This window comes from Sinocyclocheilus anshuiensis, unplaced genomic scaffold (assembly GCF_001515605.1).
Source record: "Sinocyclocheilus anshuiensis isolate Anshui unplaced genomic scaffold, SAMN03320099.WGS_v1.1 scaffold519, whole genome shotgun sequence".
NCBI classification, from domain to species: domain Eukaryota; kingdom Metazoa; phylum Chordata; class Actinopteri; order Cypriniformes; family Cyprinidae; genus Sinocyclocheilus; species Sinocyclocheilus anshuiensis.
In genome coordinates, this window is record NW_015549637.1 from 229433 (window position 1) to 236294 (window position 6862).

The 6862-nt window shown below is 40.8% G+C and overlaps 1 pseudogene; it reads left to right on the forward strand.

Moving 5' to 3' along the window:
* Nucleotides 1–6497, forward strand: part of LOC107659788 (MAM domain-containing glycosylphosphatidylinositol anchor protein 2-like) — a 178093-nt pseudogene extending 171596 nt beyond the window's left edge.
* The last annotated feature ends 365 nt before the right edge of the window (nucleotides 6498–6862 follow it).

The window sequence follows — 6862 nt, forward strand, 5'->3', positions numbered from 1 at the left end:
GACCCAGTTAACTGCCCGGTTGGTACAGTGCTGGAGTTCCTGCAGGCCCGTTTCTCTGCAGGGTTGACCCACTCCACCCTGAAGGTCTACGTGGCGGTCATTGCGGCCTACCACGTCCCTCTCGGTGGCCAGTCAGTGGGAAGACACTGTTACACGTTTCCTCCATGGTGCGCTGAGGCTGAGGCCTCCTGTACGATCTCGCGTCCCCACGTGGGGCCTGGCCATGATGCTGGAAGCTCTCTGTAAGCCTCCGTTCGAGCCAATTGAGGAGATCTCTGATCGCCACCTTACTATAAAGACTACCTTTCTTCTGGCGATATCTTCTCTTAAGAGAGTTGGGGATTTGCAGGTCCTATCAGTGGCCCCTTCCTATCTTGACTTTGCGCCCGGTCTGGCCAAAGCGTTTCTGTACCCTCGTGTGGGGTATGTCCCAAAAGTCCCCTCATCAGCACCACAGCCCATTATACTTCAGGCCTTCAGTCCTCCTCCCTTCAGGGAACCAGACCAGCAGAAGCTTAACTGTATGTGTCCAGTGCGAGCACTGGTGCGCCCGGTCTGGCCAAAGTGTTTCTGTACCCTCGAGTGAAGTATGTCCCTAAAGTCCCCTCATCTGCACCACAGCCTATCGTACTTCAGGCCTTCTGTCCTCCTCCCTTCCGGGAGCCCGACCAGCAGAAGCTTAATTGTATGTGTCCAGTGCGAGCGCTGGATGCATACATCCACAGAGCTGCCCTGTGGAGACGGGCGGACCAACTGCTTGTTTGCTACGGTCCCCCTAAGCTACAAAACAGACCCTCCGCCGGTGGTTAGTGGATGCCATCTCCATGGCTTACGAGTCCTCTGATCTCCCCTCGCCATTGGGGTCAAGGCTCATTCTACTCTGAGTGTGGCGGCCTCCAAGGCCTTTTTAGCAGGTGTGTCGATGCAGGACATCTGCGATGCTGCGGGTTTATCCACGCCCATTACTTTCGTCAGATTCTATGGTCTAGATATGCAAGCCACTCCTGGCTCTTCTGTTCTCTCGCCCTAGCTGTGCTGGCTTCCACACTAGGCAAAGATTTGAAAGTCTGGCAGCGTGGGCATTCTCATTCCCAAAGCGCTTCAACGCAGCTCGAGTTCCTGAAGAGGAACGTCTCCAGGTTACGCGTGTAACCATGGTTCCCCGAAGGGTCGATGACGTCACCCGCCCGTGACGTCTCGCCCTTCCATTGGACGGATTACACATGTGATTCAGAGCATGGTCAAACAGAAGGCTTTCCTCAAGAGCTCCAACGCAGCGTCTTGTTCCCTCGAGGAACCATGGTTACATGCGTAACCTGGAGAGGTTTTGGTGTATGTAAGTGCTGCTGAAATGGAGGAAAAAACTTTTAAAGATATGGATTGGAATTGAAATCTACAGGCGCAAATAGATAAAGTGCAATGTGTTTTTTGGATGTTTTATTTCCACTAGTCAGATCATTGGGTCAAAATTCTTGTTTGATTTTGTTGTCATATTAGAGTTAAAGGTTTTTCCAGAGGGGATTTTGGATTTCTCTCTTTATCACTTCATAAATCAGAAAATACTCTCAACAGACAGAAAACAAATACATTTTCACCTAAAATGTTGTATAAAAAAAAAAAACAGGCGAATGTTATATGAACAAACCCCTCAGTACAAATCTTCAGAATATAGATAGGAATAAAACTCTTAAGTTTTGGTGTTTGTAAATGCTGCTGAAGTGGAGAAAAAACTTTTAAAATATGTGTTGGAATTGAAATTGAAATGTTTTCTTTCCACTAGCCTCAAAGAAGACTTGTTATGGAAGCAAAATAGACCTCAAAACTGGCCATTTTTGAGATTTCCACACACCTTTCCCAAGTACCCAAAGCAAACATGACAGTTAATTAACGAACCTACAGCTTCGAGCAGGTATAAACCAAGTACAGTCCTCTGCCAGCAGCATGTGTTTGTACCTGGATTGATTCGCAATTTGACTTGCGCTCTTCAGCTCTTCTGTTGGACGGCACTGAGGAGTTCAGTTGTTAAATTAATTGATTGTATTTTCCCGCAGGCACTCTGAATGCGTTTGTGAAGCAGAAAGGTCAGTCGACTTCAGATGCCGGTCCAGTCTGGTCTCTCAGCGGGAACCAAGGGGACCGATGGAGACAAGCCAAAATTAGCATCCATCCTACTGCCTCCTTCCAGGTGAGCGAACTGTATGGATAACACGGAGAAATTCACATTCATTGAGTATTTATAAAGCATTTATGAAAGGTTTGGGGTCAGTTTTAAAGGAAATTTAAACTTTTATTCATCAAGGACGCACTAAATTGATCAGAAGTGACAGTAAAGACATTTATAATGTAACAAAAGATTTCTATTTCAAATAAATGCTGTTCTTTTGAACTTTCTGTTCATCTGTGAATCCTGAAAAATAAAGTGCATCAGTTTCCTCCAAAATATTGTGCAGCACGACTGTTTTCAACATTGATAATAATCAGAAATGTTTCTTGAGCAGCAAATCAGCATATTAGAATGACTTCTGAAGATCATGTGACACTGAAGACTGGAGTAATGATGCTGAAAATTCAGCTGCGTCTTAATTGTCAATTTTTCAAAATTGAGATGTATACATATGAATAAATAAGCTTTCCATTGATGTATGGTTTGTTAGGATAGGACAATATTTGGCCGAGATACTATTATTTGAAAATCTGGAATCTGAGGGTGCAAAAAAATCTAAATATTGAGAAAATCATCTTTAAAGTTGTCCAAATTAAGTTCTTAGCAATGCATATTACTAATCAAAAATTACATTTTATATATTTACGGTAGGAAACATACAAAATATCTTCATGGAACATGATCTTTACTTAATATCCTAATGATTTTTTGGCATAAAAGAAAAATCTATAATTTTGACCCATACAATGTATTGTTGGCTATTGTTACAAATATACCCCAGCGACTTAACACTGCTTTTGTGCTCCAGGGTCACATATATTACAGTTTAGCAGATATTCACATAGAACACAGACATTTGAAATTGTCATTTTAATCAAATAAATGCATCCTTGGTGAGCAAAAGAGACTTCTTTTTTTAAAAAACAACAAAAACAATCTTGCTGTTATATTTATACTTTTTTGTAAACATAAATATATATGTAATGTTTTAATGCAATTTTATGTCCTAAATGTTTTTATGAAGTCACAAAGCATTGTATGAAACAGTAAGGCACTTGAGGTAATGCTGTATTTTGAAAATAGCCTAATAGCACAACCTCTTGTACCTTATGGAAGATGCTGTCGAGTCCAGAAGAGGCTCTTGAGACGAGCTTTATTTTGTTTGTTCTGTTTCCATCACACAGGTGATGTTCGAGGGCATCCGCGGCCCTGGGATCGAGGGGGACATCGCCATCGATGATGTCACGCTCGAGGAGGGGGAGTGTCCTGACCCTCCGTCCAATCGTATGTATCGAGCATGCATCTCCATGGTAACCAGGCCGTAATTACGTGTAGCACAATTTTGTCCGGGAGAGCTCAGTAATTTCACGAGAACAAACAGCGAGAAAAGCAGAAATGAGGCCAGGTAATGGGCTGGAATTGACAAGAGCGATGGCGAGAGCTTCTGCTGGAAACATGAGAGCAAATGAAAAACCTTCCTTCTGGAGCCAAACTAGAGCTGTAATCATGAAGTGAAGTTATGTGTTAATCATTATTTATTAGGCATCAGGTTTTCCATTGTTATCCAAAGCTGCGTGACTGTAAGAGATGTCTCATATTGATCTGGTTGTGAGATCGTGGATATCTAGAGAATGATCAAACCATGCAGTAATAATATGCACTGGAGGATGATTATGAATCGCAGAAATACAGTTCAGACATTTACCTGAACAACCGAATGTGTGAAAAACATCACAGAGACACTTTTGAGTGCTGTTTACGGAGTCAAGCAGGCGTTAACTCTTCCCCGCCAGCGTTTTTATTTTTTTTAAGTTGCCATTCACCACCTGCATTTTTTTAAATTTTCACAAAACTTTCATTGCCCCCGCAATATTTTGTTGTATGAATATATGAACAGGGATGCATATATGTTTTTCGGTCTGGTTCTCTTGAGAGCACCTGGAGATTTGGTTTGGTGCTCACTCTGCACCCATTAAATATACCTATAAAAAATAAAATAATTAATAAAAGTAATAATAGAATTAATGCATTTTATTTATTATGTAAAACGATGATTGTGCATTAACAGCTGTCAACCATGCCTGTATGCAAATATGCAAAAAAAATTAATAATATAAATAAAATAATACATTTTTAATAATATAAATATAATATTAAAAAAATATGCAAATGCAACCTTTTGAACAAAAAGCTGAGAAAATCTCATTTTTGAAAATCTGGATTGTATTCAGATCAATCTTGAATAGAGTTGATCACATCCAGATTACAAACATTTCATTTGGTAACGTTAGGCAATTTTGATTTATGTGCTGTTTAATGTTTGATGATCGCGTTATTTTACATATGCATCTGCTTACATACGCGATCACTTGTTTCTGCTTCTTCATCACCTGTGTTTTGATCCAGAGATGAAATACTCTTTCAGAAGATGTGTAATAGCGCCTCCTACTGCATAACAGTTAAAATACGGAAAGCCAGAAAATTCCGTCAATGGCAGGGACATTTTTAAAGGGACAGTTCACCCAAAAATGAAAACTCGGTCATCATTTACTCACCCTTATGTCATTCCAAACCTGTATGAGTTTCTAATTTCTGATGAGCACAAAAGAAGATGTTTTAAAGAATGTTGTTAACCAAACAGTTAACAGTAGCTATTGCCTTCCACAGTAGTGTGGAAGTCGACGGCTACCGTAAGTTAACACACCAACAAACATTCAGAATTAGCAACACATGGCAGTCCCAGGCATCATGCTGGTGAGTTTTGATCTGGTTATCTGGTTAGTGGTAATCTCTTTCTCTGTGTGTTTCCCACAGCGATCAGAGGAGTGGCTGCACACAGCGTCTCCAGTATATGGCCATTGAGCGTCACGCTGTTTTTTACCGTATTCATCGGTCTGAGGTGACGCTCCACGTGAGAAAAGACTCCAGACATGTCCCTCAATATCTAATCACCAAAGATTCATGCTTTCGGATCGCTGAGAAGGCACAACACCAGATCCACACGGAATGAAACGACCACAAACAGAATAACTAATGCTAAAAATAAATTCTCCAATGTCTGGAACCAACCGAGGGTTTGAACACTGACCTGAAAAGCACAACGGCTCGCAATCGGGATTTAACGGAAAGAGAAGCGAAACCGGTTTCGCGAATGAAGATTGAGTTTTACACACGATTCCCCCTCCCTTTTTTCCCATCTTGAGATGTTGTTGTCTGGTGCTTTGGAGTACAATCAACAAAACATCTCATCTTCTTCTGGTTGACCGTCTCTTGATTTGTTCTGGGTTTGGTTTGGATCGGTGCTTTAAAACGCAAATAAAAGAGAACCTCGTTTCGCTTTATTCCCAGACTCCAGTAGCAGCCTGATTTCTCAACACTGTGCTCACGTTCCCAAGCGGAGAACCTTGTGGGGAAAAGACTTGGTTCGTCGTCGTTCCCAGCACCAGTTGAGTGACAGAGTTTCTGCCATTAAAAAAAGAAGTGCCTTCAGGTTAAAAAAACGATCCGTTAGCCTGGCCATCAACACCAAACGTCCATGTTTCTAACATCTGCGATGGGCTATTTTATACTCATTTCTATCGCCCCTCAACGCTCTTCATCCCGAACTGTCATGCCTCTGTCATTTATATACCGAACGATGTGCATTCTGAGAGAAAAAATACAAAATATTCATAATTATAATAATATTTTATTACTCTACCCAGAATGTGTCTCAGCTTTTACATGCGAACTGTGAAAATCGTTGGCGGTATCTACCTGAGCGCTCGACCGACCGCTTTGTTGTAAAAAAAAGAAACGTGTTATGAAAATGTTTTGACAAGAAGCTGTGTCTCGTTTCTTCTGATTTACATTGAAATGTTCCGACTTTAACTGTCTTTATTTCTCGTTGTCTCCCTTGCATTGCTGAAAATATTAAAAACAGGCAGAAACACGCCGGTTTGGTAACTGTACAACTTGTATATGTAAAGAAGCTCTGATTTATATTAGATGTTTTATGTATGAGTCAAAGGAAGCACAACATTTAGGATTCAACCATTTATAAACATCATATATGTGAGCGTCCTCTTGCAAAGCCAACGTGAAAATAAAGTGTGACACTGGAAGCGTCGAAGCTGCTCGTTATCTAATTGAAACAATGCTACTTTACTTTCTACAGAAATGCATTGGCATTAAAATCAACTTTGCATGGGCTATTTTTGAATAGATTCACACATAATGGAAATATTGCTCATGCATATGGTTAAAAACAAAATATGAAAACGTCAAAAGCTGACTTACGGTCAAAGATGTTCAGAAGTCATTTATTTAAAGTAATAGTTCACGCAAAAATGAAAATGTGCAGTGAATGGGTGCCGTCAGAATGAGAGTCCAAACAGCTGATCCACAGCACTCCAGTCCATCAGTTAACATCTGGAGAAGACAAAAGCTGAAACTAATCCAGCATTAAGACGTTTTTAACTAAAATACATTGAGTCCATAATCCATAATAACGTTTCCTCCAGTGAAAAAGTGCATCTGCTGTCGTCTCTCGCATCAAAATCCAGCCACATATGTGTTTAGAGCTGTTTAAACGCTGCTTGATCTGTGCAGATTTCTCTCCTGATTCACACCAGAACACTTTTTCACTGGAGGAAGCGTTATTATGGATTATGAACTCAATGTATTTTAGTTAAAAGCGTCTTAATGCTGGATTTGTTT